General features: G+C 37.4%; 1 protein-coding gene across 3 annotated transcripts in view; it reads left to right on the top strand.

Moving 5' to 3' along the window:
• The window catches only part of VPS41 (VPS41, HOPS complex subunit), a 106,963-nt gene that overhangs the window by 23,883 nt on the left and 69,150 nt on the right, over positions 1-13,930 (top strand). The window lies entirely within an intron of this gene.

Raw genomic sequence — 13,930 nt, 5'->3', positions numbered from 1 at the left:
AAATTCCCTGTCTTCCTTGGAAATTGGATTGAAGAGAATTAGCAATTTTTTTTCTCCTGACATTGTCACAAAATCTAGTAGCCAAGCTTTGGTTTTTCATAGCAGTCTGAGGAGTTGTCAGAGAAACCATCACAAGATGTGGGCATGTTTGCAAAGAGAATGTGTATGCTAAAAGCTGACACAGCTGCATGGGAGGGGTGAGAGATTTTGTTTATATTTTTGAAAAATCTAATTATGAGTAGGGGAGTAGAGGGAGTACAGACTCCTAGGCATAGCTTTTGGAGAAGATTTTAGGTTTAATATTGGTCAGATTGTCAATGACCTTACTGGGTATTAATTAAAGTCAAGCTAATTATGTTCTTCTATTTCTTTTAGTTTTGTATGTTTGTCAGTCCTGCAAATGAGATGCTGACTGCATTTCAAAAGAGGAAAAGCTTTTGGTGTCTCCGTTAGCGTTCTGATTACTTTTCATGCATGCTACTTGATAGAGTTTCTCTGCGAAGTAAGAGAAACTCTCTATTTGGGGCAGGTCAGATTAAAGTGAACCTGAATTCTTCTCTTCCATTGCTGCAGTAGAAGACTGACTCAGAGGTTCACTCAAATGAAGTGCAGATTTTCTACTGAGTCTGGCACTAATGTCTTAGACTTGTATTTCTTCCAGTCTGTGTAAGGCATTTTGAAAAGTTCATTTTTATTTTTCTTATGTGAACCACCAATGCCTTGTTCTCTCCCACTGGTTCCAAGAGATTAAATCTTCTTTTTGTAAAGGCTTAGGGCACTGCCTAGGTGTAGAGCAAGGAACAAGGGGACCTGTTGTCTGCAAAAGACTATAAAACAAAATTCCTGCATCCTCTTTATACCTATCCTCCCAAATCTGCTATTCTTTTCTTTGCTTTTCCTTAATTAAAAGTCATATCAGTGCCTGCTGGGAGGGTGGTTTCTTAGGATGAAGTTAAGTTTGGGCTATATAATGTACTTTCTGCTCTAAGGTGCTTACTTTTCCAAACTTAGCCTGCTTCAGGATGAAGATTTTTGTGCTGTGTCGCCTTGTAGAGATGGCAATGATTTCTTTTTAAAACTATTGTTTCAGTAGAAACTACTTTTTAAGCTGGAGAACAAGAAACAGAAATGTTTCTTGGATTCTATTATTAATGTTTATGTTTCTTTTTGTAATGTACATGTCTCCAGTGCAACAGATTGCATCATGGATTAGGTGGAAACAGTGCTGCTTTTTTTTTTCCTTTTTTCCTAATTTGAAGAAGAATGATTTTCCTCTAGGACCACTTGTCTTTAAAAGAAAAGTTTTTCAAAGAAAAACCTGTAGACAGTTTATTCTGAACTGGCTACGGTATGTCAGAATATCTTCCTTCTAACCTGAACTTTTCAATATGTTGGACTGCAGACTAGAAGCATCATTATCAAAACATTCAGTGGAGTCTTCTTCTGTTCTCTCCTACAAATGCCTGTTTATTGTCTTTCCTCCTGAGGAATTTACAATAGAGTATTGCCATGTAGTAAATCCCAAATAAAACCTAACCCTTTCTTGAGAAGAACGTGAATTAGTTCCTGAAGTCATATAAGTACAAAGCATTCCTTGTAAATGCGCCAGGGCAAAGAGTGTTTTCTCTAGTGGTATTTTTGCTGGTTGTTTTCTCTGGTCCAGAATGAACAAATTCCTTCTGAGAACCTTTTTCATTGGTGGAATGGCAGATGTGGTTTTACCTTGAACTTGTTAATAGGGATGGTATCCGTTGTTACTGATCATTGGAAATTAGTAGTCTATAAAAGTTGTTCCGAGTAAATAAAATAAGAATATTACCACTGAAATATTTTTGTTGTTTGCAGTAAGTAGTGTACCTGAGGAGTGTCTTTTACATATTTTTCTTTTTGAAAGCATCTTTTTAGCAGATGTTTTCTGTTTTATGACATGGCAGAAGTTAGTACTAAGGGTAACGGTGTGAAGCCCTTTGTCCAGAAAAAATCAGTTATGTATTTCAAGGAATTGTTCAACATTTGGGTCTTTATCTTTATTTTTTGGGGTGGGAGGTGGTGGTGATGTTTGTTTTGGGATTTTTTTTAAAGCAAAGTTGGGGAATAAAAAAATTAATTACTTTTCTATACATCTGTTAAATATGTAATTAGCAAAATCAAACCATACATGGGAAACTTTAAAAGCCACTAGGTCTGAAATACAGTTAGTATGTGAAATAAACCAGAATGGAGCAAGAAGTTTTTACTTTAACCTTTTTATAAATTCATTTTAATAGCAAGTTCATATTAAATATATGTAGAAAATACCATTACTGCTCTCATAGTCCTCTTTATTTCTATTTTTCTTTCCTAATTCCAGGTAACCATGTTCAAAAGTATAAATGGGCTTGGAAATTGAAGAAATAAGAATTTTACCTTTATAATCAATCCTTTATTTTCTGTATTGATTCACATCTGCCTTTGAGCCAAATTGTAAAACATAAATAGATACTGATCTCAGCATTTGCAGCAAAATGAGGGAGAAAACTTATCAGTATATTGCATAAGCTCCAAAATGGCCAAGCTTTGAATGATGGCACTCCTATTGAAGACTGAATGCATCTGACATTTTAAGTTGAGCTAAAAACAGTTGTAAGAAACAATAAAATGTAAAGCTTGGCATCCCTAGAAGTTCTGCTATTGTAACACACTTATTGTTTAAAAAACCTTTTACAACTGTACTCCATAATGTCCATAGCAGCAAATTAGTGTGGGTATCCTGGATTACAAATACTGGCCCTGGTGCTGCAAAGGCTTAATTGTCTGTTTGACTTTGACCCATAAATATTCACACAGGCTTCTGTGAAACTAAACATCTAAAAAGTATTTTCAGAATAAAGTCTTGCTCTCATCCAACTCTTCCAATATCTGATGCTGAATGCTGTGTCAAGCGGACGACTAGTTTTTCCGGTTTGCAACTCCTCTTGTCAAAAGCAGTGGAAATGTGTGCTTTGAAATTGTTGTCAGAGATGTGGTTTGGGAAGAATTGAGACAGGAATTTGGGGGCTTTGGCCTTGGGTGGTGCTAGTATCTCAGCAGCCATGCTTATGCTCTTGCAATCCCTCTCTCCTTGCCTGGTGTGTATTTAGCTCTTGCCAGTGTGGCTGTCTTTGACTATGTCAGCTGCCTAAGATTAACTGGTATGCATCCTCAAATAACGTATGTTTGACAAACTGGTGTTCTCTTGTATTAGGGTTCAGTGCATTGAGTGAGATGAAATGTGTCAAATGCACTGAAAATTATTACTAAAAGGCAACAAGAAGAGGGGAAAAAAAGCCAGTGACAAAGGATGATGCAGGACTGATTCACAGCACGTTAATTCCACATGTCTCTCCATCTTTCTTTTCTTCTTAGACTGTCTACAATTTATTAATATAATTATTGCCTCAACTGACATCTTGTGGATTAAAGACTTGTAGATATGAAGAAAGCTGTGCAAACATGTTTAGTTAAGTAACAAATCAAAAACCTTTCAAAGGGCAAGAAAACTCGTCCCCATTCTGGTCTTCTAATAAACATCAAGCTTAAAGCAAAAATGGTAAGAAGTCTTGGCTGATGCCAGTGATAGTCTGTGAGAAGGGGAAAGATTGCCTACTTTATAAGTAGCAGAGATTTAAATGTTTAATGCATTGCAGGTGTTTCAGAGGTGATGCATGATTCCAGAAAACAATGTAAATTGTGTTTTCAAGCTTCTGTTAGTACAAAGAAATTGAAGTCCTTTTAGCATGCAATATTTGTGAGCTATTCAAGGCTGCTGGAATTTCAGAAAGAACAAAATCTTCTCACAGCATTCCTTTTTACCATGTATTTCTTTCCTGGTCCCACCTTTTTTCTTGATTGTCTCACATTTTGTAGAACTAACTAACTATTTATAGTTTTTTAATTGGAGTGGTGGAAATCCAAAATCACTAGGTCATCTCTGCTATCTTGAAAAATTGAAAGGGAGTTCCTTCTGTGGTGGTATTGTTGCCTTCGAGTGTATTAAAGTTATAGCTCTCTCCAACCTCTGGAGCAAGACCTTTCTTGAAGGTCAGTCTGTGGCCTGTGGATTTTGCTGATAAATCAGCAGGCTGCAAACAAAATGTCAGAGGTTTCATGTCCCTTTGCAAGAGTTTGTTAACAAGAAAAAAAGTACTTCTAACAAAAAAATGGGTGCATTAAGTACTAAATACTAGAAATTATGTAGAACCTACTAACTGTTGCGAGAGATAATGCAGGATCTTTCAATAGGGAAGGTTACTTTTAGCATTTGATTGTATAATGAAGAAGTTGCTTTGGATGGAACTTTGCATGAGAGTTTAAGACTAAGATGATATAAATGTCACTTACTTTGACAGACTACTTAAAATTCTCTGTTTTTTACTTTTAACTACATCATTTTAGTTGTCACTGTCAGCCTATGAAAGAAAACTTAGTTGGGAGATGAAGTGAAGCAACACAACAATCTGAGTAGCTGTGTGCTAGTATTTGCAGGGTATCACTGTGCCTGTTAAATTTGAAGCTAAAAACCCTGTGTTTTGTACAAAACAAAGAGGACTACTATAAATGTAAGTTCCAGAAAAAAAAATAAAAATTAAGGTTTTGATAGAAGCAAGTGTCTGTGCAAATGACAAGTTTCCTTCCCCTCCATGGGACCTCCCACCCAAACGGGTGGTGCATTCTTGTGTCTTACATGTTTCAAGCTAACCCCTAGCTCTTTCAAATGGAAAAAACGGATAAAAGTGTCATCTTTTGGGATTTTGCTCTTAAGACTTTAATGTCTACACGCAATTTAGTAGCACTTCTGTTTCTGTCTACCTGTCTTTTCATTTTAACTGCAGATGATTTGGAAATCCAAAGGTTTTTACAGTAGTTGTGGGAATAACTCAGATGACCTTTGGAGTCTGGCTTTTTGGATGTTATAAAGGCTTGGAAAGTATGTCTTACGATGTTTGTTCTGGTACCGTGCTTATTAGGTTGGTTGTGACCTGGAGTGTTTCCAATGGGAACCATGGAGCTATTGAAGATTAGGAGACTTCTTTGGCAGGAATCATGGTGTACCTGTGGTAGTTTGCCTACACCAGCAAAAGTTGTGGTGTCATGGTCATTATTTCATAGATCTAAGAAAAGTTTCTTATCTGACAAAACTGAAACAAGAAAAAACAACCTCATACATGTTTTGTACATCATCTTTGTACCACTGTATCTGACTTTCCTTTGAAGGGAGTGTTGCTTAAATTTTTAGTTAACCAAAGAGATCAGATGGACGTGGAAGGCATTAGTTATTACTAGAAGTGTTGTTTAGAGTATGGATGAAATATGGGAGTTTTAAACAATTTTAGAATCACGTATGATTAATTTTTATAAGCTCAAAATTGAGCAAGAATGACTGTTTCGTTCAATTATTCTTTCAAGCTTGTAGCTTCAATAACTCTGTAGCTTAGTGCAGAATAATGTAAAAAGTTTAGTTGGAAGTATGGGTTCAGCTACAGAAGGTCTTGTGTGATCCAGTCATTAATTTCTTGAATGCTGTTAGCTCATATGAGTCAAATGTGTGCTTGTGAAGTAGCAAACAGTAACATGGATGCTGTAGATCTAATAAATTTCCATCAAAGTATAAAGCCTGCATATTTTATCAGCTGCATCTGGGATGGCAGTTGTTTCTGCCGTCTGTTTTGAACTCGTCACTAGCAACTATGTTGCCCATGTACCTTTTTTGAAAAGGATGTCAGCCTCATCCTTAGATGGAATGATCCTTCTACAATTTCATCATGTTTAAAATGCATATTGTTTTCCTCTCTTTTTTTGAGAGAGGAAAGGAAATAGAAGCATAGGAAGAAGTTTTGTATTTTGTACTCCAGTATCAATCACTTTTCTACACAGTGGGTATCCTGTTGTCTGTCAGTTGCATTTCTTGACCAACTGTAAATGTACCTTAGCAAGTACCTTAGATACCTTAGCAGCCCTCTTCAGCGTCACTGATTTCAATAAGAGTCTGTTAATGTCACCATTTAATGAGGTAAAGTGACTGAATACTGTTTTGTTACAAGAATCTAGACATAGAAAATAGTTCACTTTCTCTTGATTTGGTAGAATGCTATCATATTCTATGTGTTTTTTCGAAAAAAACCTAAAGTATTGAATATTCTAGGGGGAAAATATTTCATAAGGGGAGAATGCTAAACATAAAGGACATTAATACATTTAATACAACATAGTTTGGGGCGGTTTCCAAAGTGGTTTTTTTCTCCAAACTTCATTGACTCTTAGTTTTGTGAAAGATCAAGAGGTTCTTACTTTAATCCTGCTAAGCGAATTTACATGTGTCACTTTCAAACATTTTTGAACAAAATTATTTGTGACATTATTAAGATACATCAAATCCTCAAAACAATTTTTTTTTCCTTCTAACTCTTTCACCATCCAGGTTTAGTAAAATTTGCTGCTTGAATGTATACCACATCTTGTGACTATTTAGAAAATGTAATTTGTGTTTACAATGATTATTGACCATTTCTCTAAAAAATTGCCCTATGCAGCAGCATAATTTAACAACGATATTAGGCAACAAAGTTAATTTGCTTTTAAGAAAAACACAGAAACATAGTTTCTAATTTCAAAGACATGTTAAACAACCATGCACAATAATATTTTTTTGATCTGTGATTTAAGCAACATTTTTCTAGAGTGTGATTGGCTCCTATAGTTTCGAAAGATTACCAACACATTCCAAACAACTGTGAAATAAAGAACATACTTTTCTGTGCCTTCAAGAAGGCATAATCCCTGACAAGAAAGACTAGATGCTGCTACTAGGTTGTTCCATCTTTTACTGCTTTTTGGTATTTGAAGAACCACAGATTTTTACCATCCGGGGTATCTCTGTCCTACTGGGAACTTTCTGGTTTGACCAGGTGATGTGGATTGACATGAGACAGTTCAGTGATTCACTGCTTCCTTTCTTCAGTCATCTCAGAAGCATAGTGTCACATCTGTCTCAACCCGCCCTAAATGCTCTTTGCTGATATGTAGCTGGACCACTGTGCCAAGTTGTTCTAAAGTTTTATTGGCAGCAATGAAACAGCTAGTTTCACGTAGCACTGATTAAATATTTTCATAGAAGATCGATAACTCAGATGTGTGTTTTCTAAACCCTAACTACCTTTAAAAGCACAAGGAGGATTTGGAAAGGTTTGATTCCTAAGAAGCTAGTATATTGCTGTTTCGTAGGGCTGTTTTCCTTTCAAATGGGATATTATACCTGCATGGCATTTTTGTCTATAGGGAATGCAGGCACTTATGTGCTTATATAGAATAATAGCAGTTTCCTGTCAGAATTATTAAGAGTTCTGGCATTAATAAAATATTATTTGCATTAGAAAATGTTTTCTTAGTTAGAAAGACTGAGTTCTGGAGAACAATGGTTTTTATACAAGTTGACATTAATGATAAAGCTACAGTCCTTTGTTTCCATTTACAATAAAAATAGAGCACTATTAAAAATGCATAATGACATAACAGGGGCATAATATGATGAACAAAACATGAAGGCAAAACTAAATATTTTCTCCCATGGAAGAAGATATTATTGATAATGAACTTAATAAATCTAATAAGGATTCCTTTCTGAAGGATGAGACTTATTTGTTTTAAAAGACATGACAGTGTGTATAGCAGTTAGTTTATTGTACTCCTGATGGAATGGTAAACGTGGACAGTCCAGATTTCATCATCTCAGGTGTTAATGCCGTCAGAACGGCTGCTGAGAAAAACAGCTAATGTCAAGCTGGCCATCTCCACTGTGGTGCTGCTGAGGAAGTTAGTTTCACTCAGTGCCCTGTGACACAGAAATAAAAGTAGAAGAAATGCCAGAAATTGGTATTTTGGTGTTGGAAGATTCACCACTGTAACCCTAAACTGGCTGCTAATTGAAGTCTAGTTACTGGAGGTCTCGGCACTTTTATGAATAGGAGCTGTGAAATGTGATGAATGTAAAGATGGAGGAGGGAATTAATCTGTTTGCTTTTTTGATCTACTTTAAATAAAGTTTATGATATGCAATCAAGTCTATACTTCACTGGTATTGAAATAGAGCCTCTTTGTATGTAAATGCATTGAGGAACTTGCACAAAATCAATTCATCTTCACATTTAGCGTTTTCTATCTTACTGTCACAGTGAGGATATGGCATACAATATGCTGCTTACAGTAAGTTACAGAACATTTCATGATACCTAGTTTCTACTTGTGTGAGTGCTTCCCTCTCCCTCCATTTTGGTTTGCATATGTTTTTAGGATCCTGTCAAGAATCAGACACCTAACACTGACTATTGCTGAGTATCTCTGGTGGAATTATGAGACCAGATGTTATAATTGCAAATAAAGGAAGGTCCAGAGTTGATGTCCAAAGAGAATACAATGCTTTCAGTAATCAGAAAATGTGTTTGTTATTGCATGTAGCTCTGACTTATGCCAATCTATACCAGTGTTGATAACTGAATGTTTACATAGAAAATGACACTTGAGCTGTAGCTATTGGCTGAACTTCAACATTGATCAACCAGTGTAATATTTAACTGCGCCAGAAATATGACCTCTTACATTGTTCTCATCCAGGAAAGGGAATTCATTCCCTTGTAATATTTCTGCATCTGTCTGATTCCTTCAGTGAGACATCTTTTCACTGATTTCAGTGGCCATTAGATTTGGATCATTGTCTGTAGTGGAATGGCTGATGAGCTAAAATAACTGCAAAAAGTACTTACTGCAAGTTTTTCAGGAGATTATAGAAAAAAGAAAACTATGTATCTGTGAAGAAAATACAGGCTATGTATGGAATGCATGGAGAAACAGAGTTGCTAGGCTCCATATGGTGATGTCCTCTCTCTTGTGTCAGAGAGAGGGATGAGCATCGTGACTGTTGTGAAAAGCTTCCTGGAAATGGTGTTGGCACAACAATGCCTGACCCTGAGAAGAATAGTCAAGAGCCTTTTTGCTTCTTTAAAAGTTGTTTGGTTGAAGCACCAATAAAATAATCTCTAAAAAGAAAACTTGTCCTGACAAAAACTTGCACTGTATGACCTGGTTGGCCTTTTTCATCAGTCATGTCTCTGAAATTTGGCTTATCAAGAAATGGAGTAAAATCTCATACTTTCTACTTTGAGAGCGGAATTCTACAAAATCCTGTCAAATACATTAATGACAATAATGGTGATGTTCTGTTAGAAACAAGTTGTGAAAGTGCCCCTTAAGTTTCATGCTCAGAGGTTTAGATATGTCTTGGGGATTCTTCTTCAAAGCCCATTTAATAATTCACTAGCCTGTGTGGAAAGTTAATGTTGAACGGTGAATTCCCACGAATTCATTGTGCTTGGTGAACTCTTCTGAAAAGAAAGCAGTTAGAGAAACTGGTGAGGTGAACCTCCACATTGCCTGGACTAGTCTTCTCCTGAGGGTTTGCTGGATCTTCCAAGGAGGGTGTATGTATCACCTGCAGACCTTCATCAGCCCTCCCTATGGGTGTGTGATGGGGAATATTGCTTCATATTCTCAGATGGCTTTAATACACAGATAGCAACAAAGAAGTAGAGGCAGGTTTAAGACATAACATTGTTGAAGCCCTACAGTTATATGGCCAGTCTTCGCGAGCGAAGATTTGGGAAAGGTCATTAACCCTTCGAGCCTGCGCAGTGGATTTTTTAGGTGAGACACAGCGTGCGCTGAACTGAGCCCACCCTTTAATCCTGAGGTTCATCTGCCGGGGCCGAGCAAGCTTGGACAGTGGCAGTGAGGGTCTCAGGACGTAGGTTTGTTTAGAGTGACCTTCTCTTAGATGGATTACCTTACAGGGCTAAGCGAGCTCCATCTGCCCAGGGGGCTGGGAATCAAACCCGGGTCACAGCAGTGAAAGTGCTGCACCCTAACCACTAGACCACCAGGGGCCCCCCTACAGTTATACAGAGGATAGTAAAGGGGACCTGGGGAGAGAAGGGAAATGGGAGTAGTTTGTTTACTTTGGCACAGAGTTCCCAGGGGGATATCTCCTTACCACACAAGTGTTTTAGCAGAAAAGATATTCTACTTTAGATCCATCAGGAATTAGCTAACAGTTAAACTCTGCTAGGAAGCAGTGTAGGCTTTCAGTATAGATTTGTTTTCAGTAATAGGTCCATCATTCCTAGACAAGCATTCTGATTATTTAGCAACTACTACAGATTTTGGGAGATCCCTTGTTATTTTTTTTAACTTGAATGTTTTTTCCTTTTTTTCTTAGTCCCTGCAGTTGACAAACAAGATGAAGATATTCACTGATGTGGAAAACACTGAAATCACTGTAGGCTTTTTGGTCTTTCTCACTGTCTTAGACTGTATATGAGAGATTTCTTGTCCTTATATTCCTTTAGTTTTAGACAAGCTTTTGAGATCTTTGTTTTTGTAGGCAAGGTCTGTCTTCCCACAGACAAAATAAAAGTTAATGTTGTTATTGTTCTGTGTCCCAGACCTTGTCACTCTCTCCAGCTTTCCCCCCTCCCTTTTCTTCTAACCAATATAATCTCCCATTTTTCATTTGAAGAATGACAGATTCAGTAGTGTTATAGGAAATGCAATGGAGCAGGAATCCTCACTCATCAGAATTTCTCTGCTAGTATTGTTGAACTAAACCTCTTTGGTGTGGATATTAGTAAATTTTCACCAAATGAATTTTAAGTGTTGTAAATTCACAGTGTACTACTTCTGTAGCAGGCAGTGGTGAACAGCTTTTTCTGAAACATTTACAGATGCCTTTTCAATTTAAGCTTTTCTGTTACTGTGCTGTCTTTCTCAGCTACGTATAAACACATAGGTATGTGTATACTTTTACCTTTTTATAGGTAAATCATGATACAGCATCAGAATTTGGTTTCTGAGTTGCTTTTACCTCTGTTGTATCAATAAAACTCTACAAATATGCAAAATATGTGTAAATCATCGCAACACCGCAGCATGTGGGGCGAGAAAAGGGCATGAGTTCAATTTCTTTTTAAAGATAGTCCTCAGTATCAGAAAACTCTGAATATCAGTGTTTTGAAGTCAAAATAGATGGGACAAACAACATGTAATACACTTGTGCGTAGCTGTTGGTGAAGATTTGAGGTGCTATTCAAAGAAAGTTCCTCGTCCTACCTAGAGAAAGGCTTAGGATTGTATTTCGCAAGGAATTTAGCTTAGTTATGACAATGACTGAGGCAGATTCTGTTTACAAATCAGTATTTGGGCTTAGATACCTTCACCATGGTGGTAGTAATACAAGCATAAGAATGGTCATCCTTACTCCAGTAGGCTAATATGTAAAACAGTGGGTTGATTGATTGTACTTGTGTACATTGGAGCTTTACATGCTTGTTTGTGTGAATGTCATGCAGATGAAACATATGAATAAATGAAAAATAGGCACTTGTAGGAGACAATTTTTTAATTACAGTTCAACTTGTACATACAGTTCGCCTTACTGTGGAAAGCAGCTACATAATCATTATGCAGATCCAGATTGATATTACTGTAGCAGACAAGACCTATAGGTGTTTTTCTTCTTTGGATATGTACGTATGTGTATACATAGATAAGTAACAATGTTTGAATTAATTTAGGAAAAGTTTCTGAAAATTCTTTTTAAAGAATGGATGAAAGTGCTGATTAAGGGGGTTACATGAATGATGGGAAGCTCTTGAAGTAAAATGAGCTTTGCTGTAAGTATGACTGAACACTGCTTTGCTTTTCACACTCCTAACATGAATGTTGTTTGCCTACTAACCATGGCTAAAAGGCATGAAGTCACAGGCAATTATTAAAACATTTAGATTCCTAGCTTGTAAATATCGCATTTCTCACAGAATTGGAGTAAATCCAGTCTTATGTTTCGTGTTCATCCACTTCATATCCATTGCGATGCAGCATTTGTGAAAGAATCAATTATCCATTTGTTAGTCGGGGGAGCTTTACAAATTATACATTAGCAGATTGATTTCTCAGGTTCACCATTGGGGGACTGATTGTATAAGGTGGGTTGATGATGAGTGTCAGGGGAGAGGGAGTTGCCACAAAGAACACAATTAAAAGAAGCTCTCTGAGTGGTGGTGAATTTACTCCTAATTGAAGAGCTGATATAATCCATACTAAGAGCATTTATTTCAAGCATTTTACATGAGGTAATTGATTATCACATGAGGTACATTTGCTGCTAGATACTTGATTTTCCTTTCCTTTAAATTTTAGATTTTGCAAAAGCCTGCATTTAGATCTTTATATGCAAGGTGTCTGCTAGCTTTCTCTCCTGCTCCCTAAACTTCTCTTTCGTCCATTAAGGTAACATTTTTTTTTGTTCTATAGTGTCAGCTTGACATTATTGATTTTGAACAGTCAAACTTACTTATGTTGTGCAGAATTCCAAGCATGTCTCCATCAGAAAGAAAACTGCAGCTAATGGAAATTCAGCTGAAGGCATTTCTTCCTTCTTTGCCAGTACTTCCACAGTGTATGAAATTCTGAAGCTGTTCCCAGGTTAATCATTTAAGTGTATTTCCATTCCTAACAGGATCCTCCTTATTGCCAGATTTCAGTTATGTTGCTTGAGAAATACAATGTGTATTATTATCATTTTTATAGTGGAACTATCATTCTGATCATAAGGAAATTATGTGGTTTTACTTGGTCTAATGCTAGGGGTCCTGGACTGTTCATAGTCTATCATCACTTTCTGAGCTTGGCAGAAAGTTCTGACTTGTAAAGTCAGTGAACAGGCTAATACTCAATGTGCCAGTTTGACTTGAGTGCTGAAAAAAATTACTCTGTGCTTGCTTTGCCTTGTGTACATCATCTAGAATAGCATCTCCTGTTGGAACTTAGCAGGAGGTTTGTGTAAGTGAACACATCTGCTTTTAGTTGAATTTAGTTGTTTTCCCTGACTGTCATCTGTGTATGGTACAGACAAAAGGGAAAATAAATACTAGGAGAAAGGAAAAGTTAAAAGCAACTGATAGAGGTGTTGGGCATGCAGAAGGCTTGTAACAAATTGCTAGTTATATAAGCAGCTGTGAAATACTGTATCATCCATCAAATTTCTATTCAACAAACTGTTCTGAAGTATTGTGCACAATTTTGAATGTGGAAAAAATGCAAATAATGTGGAATCACCTTTTTCCCCACTGATATCGTCCTAGAATCATAGAATGTTAAGGGGTTGAAATGGACCTTAAAGATTATTTAGTCCCAAACCCCCCTGCCATGGGCAGGGACACCTCTCACTAGACCAGGTTCCTCAAGGCCTCATCCAGCCTGGCCTTGAACACTGCCGAGGTTGGGGCATCCTTGGGCAACTCTTCCAGCGTCTCACCACCCTCACAGTAAAAACTTTGTTCCTAATATTCAACCTTAACTTCCCCTATTTCAGTTTGTACCCATTACTCCTTGTCCTGTCACTACAGTTCCTGACAAAGAGTCCCTCTCTGGCTTCCCTGTGGGCCCCCGTCAGATACTGGAAGGTTGCTATGAGGTCTTCCTGCAACCTTCTCTTCAAGCTGAACAGCTCCAACTTTCTCAGCCTGTATTCATAGGGGGGAAGCTCCAGTCCTCTTGTCAACTTTGTGGCCCTCCTCTGGACTTACTCAAACAGTTTCATGTCATTCTTATGTTGGGGGCACCAGAACTGTACTAAGTACTACAGGTGGGATCTCACGTGAGCAGAGTAGAGGAGTAGAATCATTTCCTTTGACCTGCTGGCCATGTTCTTTTGATACAGTCCAGGAATCCATTGGCTTTCTGGGCTGTGAGGGCACACCACTGGCTCATGTTCAGTTTTTCATCACCCGTCACCCCAAGTCGCTCTCTGCAGGGCTGCTCTCAGTCACTTCTCTGCCCAACCTGTAGATGTGCTTGGGGTTGCCAC

Source organism: Lepidothrix coronata, unplaced genomic scaffold (genome assembly GCF_001604755.1).
Source record: "Lepidothrix coronata isolate B3197 unplaced genomic scaffold, Lepidothrix_coronata-1.0 Scaffold3, whole genome shotgun sequence".
NCBI lineage: Eukaryota > Metazoa > Chordata > Aves > Passeriformes > Pipridae > Lepidothrix > Lepidothrix coronata.
Note: the sequence above shows the minus strand (reverse complement) of the source record. Positions and strands in the feature narration are given on the sequence as shown.